General features: G+C 30.4%; 1 protein-coding gene across 1 annotated transcript in view; it reads right to left on the bottom strand.

Annotated features, from left to right (window-relative positions):
• Positions 1-242: 242 nt before the first annotated feature.
• LOC129914117 (protein suppressor 2 of zeste) overlaps positions 243-11,581 on the bottom strand; it is a 52,939-nt gene continuing 41,600 nt past the window's right edge. The window contains exon 7 of the mRNA XM_055993189.1: positions 243-1,267. The gene's annotated coding sequence lies outside the window, so the exon portion shown is untranslated. The remainder of the gene's footprint in view (positions 1,268-11,581) is intronic.

Below are 11,581 nucleotides of genomic sequence, written 5' to 3'. Positions count from 1 at the left end.
TAAGTGTGTCAGTAGGAGAACTTTATTTATATTAAAATTTCAGTTTTTTTTCATAGAAATTTCAACGACAAACAAACACTGGGTGTTAAAAAATGTATCTCTCACATTTTTGTATCTTTTTATCTTTATTTTATTTTTTTTTTATTGTATCTCACACTTTCACTATATCGCTATTACCGTTTTGAATCTGCTAAAATGCTAAACTATTTAATCTAATTTACACATTTTTTTTTTGTTATTTAATTTTAATGTTTTTTTTTTTATAGAGGGTTGTGCCAGTACATTTGATGTGCTTCACATCACATTTCTTTTGTTTGTTTATTATTTTAAATGATCTACACAGAAAAAAAAAACCTTATGAATTTAATGAATATTTATGATTATATTTATATCTATGCTTAGAATGTGTAGATAACTAGATAACAGATCATAAAAATATGGGGCGTATAGAATAGTTAAAAATATAAAAAAAAAATTAGTTAAAATCGATAAATAAAATATATATATTTTTTTGGAAAGAAAATAACAAAAAGATAAAAATTAAATTCAAAACGAACAAGGAGAGATAGAATATTTTTTTACAGAAAACAAGGACACAAACAAAAAAATAATAATAAAATATCCTTGTGCCACTCTGTACACAGGTTTATTTTTTATATCCTTTTGGGCATTCGGGCATGCCACACATTTAATACCTATTTTCATATTTATTTTTTCTTTACTTTTTATAGATATACAAAAAAATGCATAAAACATTGATGTGTGAGTGTAAAATTTATATACATACAAAAATATAATAAGCCGCCTGCTGTTACCGCTAACTATACTACTTTACTTTGTGAGCCCTCGAAGAAATTATATCAAATGGTTCGTCCTCCCCCACAAAATATGTTCTCTCCTTTCTTTTATCGTAGCGAAGGACACACAAAATATAAAACAAAACTCTATGTGGGTTGGTTTTTTGTGTTATAAGATAGAAGGATATAGCCGAAAGCCGGAAAACTTCAAAATGCCAACATGTAGGTGTCTTTGTATACATGATGACTTGTATGTGTAGGAGTTCTATGTATAAGTTTGTTTTTGTATGTGGGTGTCCTTTTTATCCATGTCAAGTGATTCTCTGATTCTTTTTCTTTCTCTCCTCTTTTTTTAATATCCTTTTAGAACGAATGGAAAACAGAAAAATTATGATAATAATATGTATGCCTCTTTTTTTGTTGTAGATATTGCGGAAAAAGGATCTCTAATGCTACATTGCAGTTGTATCCTGTAATTAGGAAGAAACAGAAAATAAATAAATAAGTATTAGATTTATTAGACAATTTTTTGGTTGTAATAAAAGAAGGAAGACTTTAGAAAAGAAGGGTTGCTATAGGTTGTAAGTAGGATTGGAAAAGGAATAAAAAGGCTGAAGACAAAAAATTGACGAAAGTAATGAATAATTCATGACGACAAAGTTTGAAAAAGTGGGTAGGTAGTAGAAAGGTTTTTTTGAGAAAGAAAGTCCCTACGATGAGTTAAAGACTAAGATTTGGGAGTAGAAATATAATTTTTTTGATCGGATTAGAATTTCAATATTTTGTATTTACAATTACAATTTTAAGGCAAAATTTTATTTAACTGAATTTAATATTTCATTAATATTCATGGTTTATTTAACTGAAATAAGGATTTCTTCTGAAGAAAAATTACAAATTTTGAAGCGCTTCCAACGTTCAAAAACCAAAACAACACTTAATGAATTAAGTACCAAAATACAAGTGAGGAGTGACTTTACAAAAGGGGATAAATACACTTTGGGTACCTATATCATTTCAAATCGAAAAAAAAACTGGAAGCGGAACTCTGAAATTTCATACGATTTTTAGTTTTCAACGGTTTTCCGGGACCGATTTTTGGTAACAATTTGCTGTTTTCATTTGAAAAAAAAAAGTGAAAAGTGATTGTATTTAGGGTGGGTTAAAAAATCGATTGTTAGACACTTCTAGAATATACTCAAAATATGAGCTCTTTATATTAATGGGAAAGTCCTCCGCTCGCAATTTTCCATTTTGACATCAATCTTCTACTAAAAAAAAAAATAATTTTTTTATAAATCGACTTTTTAGTAGGGGAGAGTGGGGCTAAATGTAACAGGGGTAAGAATTAACAGCTAAAAAAAGCGATGTTCCTTTCAATATTAAGAAACGTGTAAAGGAGAAAAATGTTCAATTTTTGCATATCTACCGGCACATTTTCTTCAGATGAAGATTAGACGACAGGGTGAGAAGTTACACTAGTGGTGCCCAAAAAATGCATGTTTGTAACTTTTTTTTTTAATTTTATTTTTGGTCTACCTCTTTACCCGAAAAAGATAGAGTGCTAAGTGTTTTTTTGTTATATGCAACTGTGTTTTGGCTCAAATTGCGTGTATATTTTATGTCTATATCAGTTTCGCTTTTTTTTTAAATTGATTTTATGTGCCAAATTTCATGCTGGGGCTAGTTGTAACATTTTTCCGGGGCAAGTTGTACCATGTAAAAACCTACCTATACTGAAAAATTGTTTACCTAATATAATTAACAACCCTGAATATGAATGCTTGTAATTGAATTTGTATTTATTTTGAAATTGGAAACACATTTTTGAACCACCACTTGAATTCATAAAGCTTATAAAACAATTTATGAATTCGAATAACTTTTATTTAAGACTACTGTCAAATTTTCTCTGGAAATCTTGGATTTGCTCCACTTTTTACAAATTTGCACCAAAATTTCATGACTGAGGTTTGTTTTTATTGTTATTAATTAAAAATAAATAAATATAAACAAATAAAGGTATTTTTCTCTTATTTTTAGTTCTTGGTACAACCTACCCCGGTATGTGTTACACTTTGCCCCGTATGTGGGGTAAGTTGAAACAACACGATTTTTTTTTTGGAAGCTTTTTTTTTCAACATTACCGTTATGTTTTGCTAAATTTTTATGATGGATCTTGGAGCTAAAACATGGGTCTTTAATTTAAAAAAGGTCTGGTTGACCCACTTTCAAATTTGTAGGAGAACCATCGATTTTAGAAAAAAGTGTTACATTTGGCCCCACTCTCCCCTAAATTTCTTTTCATATTCTTGTAGGAAATTTAATACTCTACAAAAAAACCTTTGTACACTTTTTTCGTTTATCTATTCGTTTAAAAGATATTTAAGGTCCAAAAATTGGGAAAATCTTTTGTTTTTAATTTTGAAGCAAATTGAAAAAATTATAATAATCAAACAGCCAAGAAATATTCTTATAAAAAAAAAAAACAGATTTCTCCACAAAAAAGGTCTTGTGTACTTTTTTATTAATCTACTTATTTGAAAGATATTCGAGGTCAAATTTAAAAAAAATTATGAAAACATTTTTTTACTTTTCAAAATTTTCTAATTCACTTAAAAGTCATTTTTACCATATAAACAAGAGCAAGGAGCAACGCTCTACAAAAAAGTCCTTGGCATCAAATTGATTGCTTTAACCTTTAAGGGCCAGTTGTACAAATATTTAATCCGTGGATCAGCAACTTTTATCTTCTGAAATAGGTGGTAAAGCTGAGTTTTAGCACTGGTTCAAGGTCCATATACGTAAAAATAGCCACATTCATGCTTGAACCGAAGTTGACCCGCTGCTAATCCGCCGAAATCGGTGGGTTAAATTCCTGAACCAAGGCTGACCCACGTTTGTACAACTGGCACTAAGTATAAAATTAAAACTATTTGTCGCATTGACCTCAAATTTGGAGGAATTATTCCTCATTATATGACCTATTATTTGACAGTAAATATGTCCTTTTACATTAATGTTTACTCATATTTTAAAATAATGATTGACCAAAAAAAAGCAGAAATCCTTCACTTTTTAGTAAATCCTAGATGAACAATAACACCTTAAATAAGGAAAATGTAAAATATGAACGCCCATTATATTTGAAAAGTCAAATATGTAAAGAAAACCATAATAAAATACATTAAACAAAACTTTTACGTGTTTTGTAATTTTATATACCAAATATTTTTTTATTTAGAAATATCTTATTTGTAATAAACCATTCGATAAACTGCCTTCTAAAGCTTCACATTTGTTTCTCCTAGAATCAAAAGCATACTTTTCTTTGATGTGCTGAGTTAGAATCTGAAGTCAAAAAAATTCTATCACGTCAGAATTTTGAGATATTCGCATTAAAGTATGACAAAATCAAGTTTTTTTTTTAGAAAATCTCAAAAAAAACTACAACCTATATCTCAAAAACCAGAACTGACTGAAATTTTTCGAGTTCGGATTCAAAATCAGCACACTAAAGTCCATTAGAAAAGTAAACTTTTGTTCTAGGGAGAAAGATATATTAATTTTTAGAGATCGGTTTCTTTATGGTAAGATATGCCAAACCTGACTAAACTTACTTAAATTAAGATATCTCGGAGAAGAAAAGAGATATTGAGAAGATTGAAACTGAATTTGAAAGAAAAAAATAAGTTCTTTCATAAACTTTAACAATTTTAATTGAAAAGATTACATTATGCCAAAATATTTCTTCGAAAACAGCAAAAAAATGGGTTTTTGAGATTTTCTAACGTAAATATCTAAAAAACGTGATAAAAAAAATGCTTTAGAAAAGTATAGTTTTATTTAAAGGAGAATTTCCTTGCAGACCAGTGTAATTTATAGGATTATCAACTAAGTGTCACACCCGAAACTAAACAAAAATGCTTCTTTTTGAGTTTTAGTCTTAGAGCATTTATGTATTTGTGATAACTTTTTGCTACAATTTGTCTTTAGTTTGGATTACAAAATATACAATACAAAATTGTTATGGCCTAAGAGTAAAAATATAATGACAAAAATGAACCCATTAAATTCCTATATCTTGCTGTTATCGAAGTACATAGTTTTTTAAAGTGGTCGTTAGTCTACGAGCATCTCAAAATTATAAAAAAAAACACGTTTTCAAGGTACCCATTTCTAATTTGTTCTCTCCAAAACCTTATGGACACTTTGAAGTTCACATATTTTTGTATTGGGCCCTACCGAGGGATTTGTCGGAGCGGTATTTTGTACGATTTCATACAAATCGGAGAGTTTTTTTTACTGGTCGGAATAACATCTCGAAAGCATTATTGGTATGAAATCGAAGAATTTTTCGTTCCCATCGATAGCTCGCTAGGACCGATTTTTGTTCAGTTTTAAGAAAAACGCTTGTAGCTAAAAGGTCAATTCCGAACTTTTGAATAATGATCCAATTTAAAAAATTGAATGTTAGTTAGGTAAATGTTAAATGTAATTCAATAACTATCAAAAACATATGTGTCTTCCCATAAAAAGAGTACCTTATATTCAACAAAAGAATTAAGCCCTTGGTTGTAAACATACATAATGTTCATCTTCTATTCTCACATTGTTGCTCCCTATTTATGGGGACAAACTTACATTTTGTACTTGCATCTTTGTTTACTTAAGCTTATGCTACTTAACAATGACCATCAGATTGTTTATTATCTAGCTTCTAAATTCAAAGACAAAAAAGTCCTTAAGTTACAGTCGAACTCATTTTTTTTTCACGGTCAAAGATTATGATGAAAAAGCTGAAAAAGCTGAAAAAGCAGAAAAAAATGTAACAAAAAGAGCCCATTTATCTATAGGAAGTAATCCTCACTCATGTAAGTATGTTTGTCTAACTTACTCTCTATACTTACAATGTGTAGAAAAGTAGATATAACATCTTGCACCCTCTTTTAAGCTTATATGATGCAAGCTAGCTACCTTAACTCTAAGTAAACTCTTTCACTATTCAACTTTTATTTACTCCTTGAAATCGGTCCGATGTTCTATTCTCTTTTTTTTATACATTTTTTTTGTGTTTGTAGTTTGTATCCTTTTGAATCACGACGCCTACTTACATCCTTCAAGCTTTTAACTAGGACGAAACCCCCTTTTCCTGGCTTTTATCTAAAAAAAAAAAAAAAACTTTTCTACCAGGCTACACTACTCTGCCAACAATGTTTTTACCCCTCCTATCACCCCCTTTAAACAAGCTATTCTATAACCAGCAAGGATGACGCCGACGACGAAGACTACCGACCGATGAAGGAGACTACGACGAACGTCGGGAAAGGGGGACGACGGGATGTGAAAGTATAAAAGTGCAGAAAAACTGTAAAAAGCAAGGATCACATCTCTCACGTTGCCGAAGGGATTTTAACTAAATATTAAAATGGGCAAAAAAAAACTCTGGAAAATTCTACCTCAATTCATACCCCCAAAGTAACCCGCCGCCGCCATCAACACCCTTTATTTTTTGCAGGAAGAAAGGCAAACAGAAGGGGAAAGACATTTTCATACTGGATTACGATGAGAGTTCCACATAAATTGTTTGTAGAAAAGTTCAGGAAAAGGGAACAGAAGCAAAAAAGTTGGAATTTGTAGAAAGCTGGGGTTCATTATAAAATATTTATGATATGGAATAGATATGGAACCCTTGGGGGCTTCAGAAATGCAGCATTAGACTTTTATTTCAAATGAAATAGGTAGATTGTAGTGATTTTTGTGTTTCCTTTTTTATTTTTTTTTTGTTAACTTTCTTCCTTCCGATATAATAAAAAGTATATTTGGATTCGAAAAACTCTTTTTTTTGTGTTAAAGGCTTTGGGAAAATGGGAGTTCTTTTCTTCAAGAACGACTCGAATGATTTTTATGAAAAATTTGTTCGAATCAAGTACCTATTGATTCGATGCCAAACTTTGTCTTTTAAAATTCCTTTTAAGGGTTTTTGTATTCACAATTTATTTATTTTTCTACGAGATTGAGAGGAAGAATATGAAATTTGAACTTTTTTCTTTCGGTCTAGTCAACTTCATCTAACAAAATTATATATTATTTCGTCATAATTTTGTTCATAAATTTTATAGGGCTCATATTTCATAAGCTGTCTCCAAAAATAATAACTAAAAGCCTCAAAATGTTTTTGTTTTTTTTTTTGTTTTGGTAAACACACACAAAAAGTCCATAATCATTAGCATCTTCATCATGAAATTGTCGTCATATCATCTTTTTTTTGGAAAAGACTATAAAAAGAGAAATAAGAATTTTTGTATATAAAGCAAACATTGTTGGCGGCAACGGCCGGTATAACCAAAGCGATTATTTGCTCGACTTCATGACGTTGACATTTTAATTTGCACCTTGTGCTAGTTTGTTAATCCATTCAAGTTATATGTAGGTATAGCCAACAACAACGCCAAAGCAAAAAAAAACAAAACTTGGAGAAACGTATAAAATAAAAATGCAAAAAAAAAAAAAGAGAAATCGGCGAGAAACGTTTTGCGATGCGATGGCGACTTAACGTAATGAACACAAATCAGAGTGCAAAATGAATGGAGAAGTGATGCCACTTTGTGAAGTTATTGATAAAATCGTGTGTTAATAACAATTATCTACTAAAGCCCAGTTATTTGGAAATGTTTTTTAAAAAATTAAGTGGATTTAATTAAACAATGAGAGTTTCTACGATTTAATTCTGAGGGAGAATTAATTCGTAGTCTTGCCTCAAGTCGAAAATATTCTCCAAAGATGGTTTGAGAAAGCTTTTAGTCACAGCTCCGTGAAAGCAGAATTGTGACCTCAAAATTTTTTAATTAGTCTAATTTCTCCACCTTTTATTCATATTTGTCCACCCAAAATGTTCGTTTGTCTACTCTTCAAAAAATTTTTTAGAGCAATTTTTTTTATTTTATAAGAAGTTTAAAAAAAATAAATATCGTCTTAAAAGCTCGTGTTTTGAGTTAGATCAACGTTTAGGAGATATTAAAAAAAAATTTAGTCTTAACGCAAATAATTTTATTTTTTTACGATTACAAAAAAGTTACGTATACACCACAGTGACTTTGTTATTTGCCTCTAATTTAATTACTGACTGAATAGTAAAACCATCTGAATTTTTTGACTATTCACTTAATGTGAAAATTATATGGCTGAAGAGTAAAAAATTTTGACTGTGGGGCTTACATAAAAATGAAAAACATAATTCAATTTTTTTGGGGAATTTCGACGACTTTTGAATTTTTCAGTGCAAATTTTGTTTTTTTTTAGCTAGCATTAATATTTTGTACATGCAGTCAATTTAGTAAACTCATTGTTGAGTGCTTACTGCTGTAATTGTTAAAATTGTATGAAAATTATATTTCTTTTTTGAGCTTACCAGCATTTTAACTGCGAAACTTTTTTTCGGGTTGGGGTCACAATTCTGCCGGGATCAAAATTCTGCTTTTCAAAACTCTGTTTTTTTCAAAATTCTACTTTTCAAAATTCTAATTTTTAAGCGGGCGCTTTTTAACATTTTCCAAACCATTTTTTAATTTTTTGCAGAATTCTGTAAAATTATCTTCTCGAAAAATTATCTGCTTATTTGATTACTTAACTGCATACATAATTTGTTATTCTTTTAATGCATATTAATTTTCTGTTTTATAAATAAATAAATTTGAAAATATTAAGAAAAGGTTTTTAATATTAAACATTTTCGAAAAATAATTTAAAATGTATTAGTTTATCAAAAATAAAGAAAGGAATATTTTGTATAAAACAACATCGGTTCCAATTAGTATGTTATTTGGAAGAAAGTCAGTATATTCATTTTAAAAAAATATTTCGACATTTGAAAGTACCAATTTTGAACTACATTAATGAGGTGTATATTTATCCACCGCATATGCTATAAAAAAAAAACAGAATTGACAAAAAGCAGAATTTTGAAAACCTGAATTTCGAAGTCAGAATTTTGACCCGCTCCCTTTTTTTTCACATAAAATTTAAAACGTATTCAACTGAAATCTTAATCTAACATTTTAGTCAAAAACGCATTTAAAAAGGTTTGAAATGTTATTCTTACACAAAAAATGTTAGGAAATACTTTATCTCTTAAAAAATTCAAAAACAAACTACTATTGTTTTACACTCAATTATTGTCAATTCTCTATGGTAATGGGCATCCATTTTGAATCAATTAATCATAAGTGTCTTGCTCATATCTAAATGAAAACTTAACTTTCGTTAAATTATACACATTTGACTAAGTTTCGACTGGCTTAGCGAATAAGACAGTTTAAATTAAATTGTTTCTCATTGCAATGAGGTTAGTAAATAACTTAACGAAAAATTGGCAATTGAAAAAATTCAAAAAATCTTATGTTAAAAAAAGAACTGTCCGCGTTTAGATAATTTAGATAAGTTCATGTAGTTCAGGGGTGTCCTTACCATATTACTTATCAAAATATCACTTTTCGTTCAATTATGATATTCTCTTCAGATTGTTTTGACCATTTTTGTTCTACTTTTAGTTTAAATTTCGTTTATCTGCTGAATAAGATGAAATTTAAAATCGCATACGAACTTACTTTTGCCGATAATCTTAATCCCACAGTTCAAATAAATTTGTTTAGTTAAATTTGTTCGTTAAGTATAATTTAAGAACTTGAGTCCTTTTATTGTTAGTATACAAGTGAAAAAAAAACATGAGATGAATGTTATTCAATTGTTTTTTTTTTTTTTTTTAACTACTTGTCATTTATTAAGCTGCCATAAGCCAAAAACAACCTTTTTAATTTTTCTTCGTTAAGTTTTAATCGGGAGATATAATTTCAGGCAAAATAGATTTTTTTTACTTGTGAATTGTTTTTACCAAGTTATAAAGACGCTCAAATCTAAAATAATAAAACTTGAGAAACTGAATGGAAAATGTTATTAAAATGGCATCACTGAAAATATGTACCTATAAAAAAAGTACTTGATATGGCGCGACTTTTAAGGCCGCAAAAAGAAGCAATCAAAGTAGGTATAAAAAAAAAACACGAAGAGACGATAGGATTACATATACAGACACAGAGGTGCCAATTCAAGTCTTTGACTACCAAAAAGTGTAGGTATTCATCTACTCGTACTATAGTCTCATAGTCCCAATTGAAGTCGTAAATCCGTTCTTTTGGCGACCACGCTTTTAAGCATACAAAAGCCATCGTTCGTCGTTGGTTGTCTTATGCATGCATATCTACAAGCCATTGATAGACAGGGGATATACAAAACTGCCACCACCACCACTCTATATTGTGTGCATCATATAGAGTAAGTACTATTATGGGACACCGACGAGAGTCAAGTCTCCCCCTTCTGATATGGACACTGGACTTTGGAGCGCACAAGCTAGCAACCAGCCTCCAAGCATTGCTCCATAAATCATTGGATTTCGCCTCAAAGCAAACACAGAGAGTAGGCAGATATAGATACGAGTATGTAGTGTAGGTATATTCAAAGACTTAACGAAACGATGGTGTTGTCTGGTCTGGTTTGGTTTTGGTATGGCCTGGCTTGGCCAGTTCCATTGCCAAGTGGGACATGCTTATGAGCGCGTGCGCGCCTTCGTTTCGCTTGGGCTTTGGTTATACCTATCCTACACAGAAGAAGTTGACAGCCGAAAGGCGCAACGAGGTGGAGATTAAGAGTTCTTTTTTTGCGAGAGCACTGATGTCTATTCCATTTGAATGGGAAGAGACTTGAGGCTTTTTTGACACAAGGGGGGCTATAGTGAATGCTGCTGCGACTACAATAATTGTTGAGTTGTAAGTTGAGGCTTCAAGGAGCCTCATTGCATTAACGCCTGATTTTTTTTCTGCTTGTTTCTTTGTAATAATTGTTGTGCGGAAGAAAAACCGATACGGAAATGTTTTGTGAAGTTTGCACTTTAAATGGTGAAGTTACTTGATGTCTTGAGACAAAAAAAAAAAAAAAAAAAAACTACTCGTTTAAGCGGTTTCTTTGGCGTTAAAGTGAAGGCCGGCTTAAATGGAAAAGTTATGATTGACAGAATATGGGATGGGTGCATGGTTTAATAAAGGGTCTCATACAGTTTTAAGAAAAAATCGGATGAAATGAAAGTTGTCGGAAAAAGGGTATTTACACTTCAAAAAGTAGGAAGGATTTTCAAAAAAAAAATCACAACTTTCTTTTCTATTTTAAAACTTAGACAGAACAAATGACAAGAAAATTGTGGAAAAATATAGCTTCTAGGCTTTAAAAGCTGCTCGGAATCATCAAACTTGCCCAGAACCTTCTTTTTTATTTTTTTGAATAGTAGAGACTAGCGGCTTAAGGGTTAGGGATTGTTCACATATTTCTCTTCGATTTTAAAACGTCGGAAGAAGAACCGACAAGAAAGTTGTGGAAAAATAAAACTTCTAGGCTTTAAAAGTTGGTCAGAATCGTCAAACTTGTTTAAAATATTTTTTTCAAGTTTTTTTTTTAAATCTCAGGGTATCAGGGGTTAGGGATGAATTTGAAATTTCTCTTCGATTTTAAAACTTTTCAAGAAAAACCGACAAGAAAATTGTCGAATAATATAGCTTCTAGGCTTTAAGGGTTTGTCAAAATCGTCAAAATTGTTCAGAACCTTATTTATACTTTTTTGAATCTCAGGGACTCAGGCCTTAAAGATTGTTCACAGCTTTTTTTTAGATTTTAAAACTTTGGAAAAAGGTCCGGGAAGAAAGTTGACGAAAAACAAAGCTGCTAGGTTTTAAAAG

Source organism: Episyrphus balteatus, chromosome 1 (genome assembly GCF_945859705.1).
Source record: "Episyrphus balteatus chromosome 1, idEpiBalt1.1, whole genome shotgun sequence".
In the NCBI taxonomy this organism is placed as follows: Eukaryota; Metazoa; Arthropoda; class Insecta; order Diptera; family Syrphidae; genus Episyrphus; species Episyrphus balteatus.
Note: the sequence above shows the minus strand (reverse complement) of the source record. Positions and strands in the feature narration are given on the sequence as shown.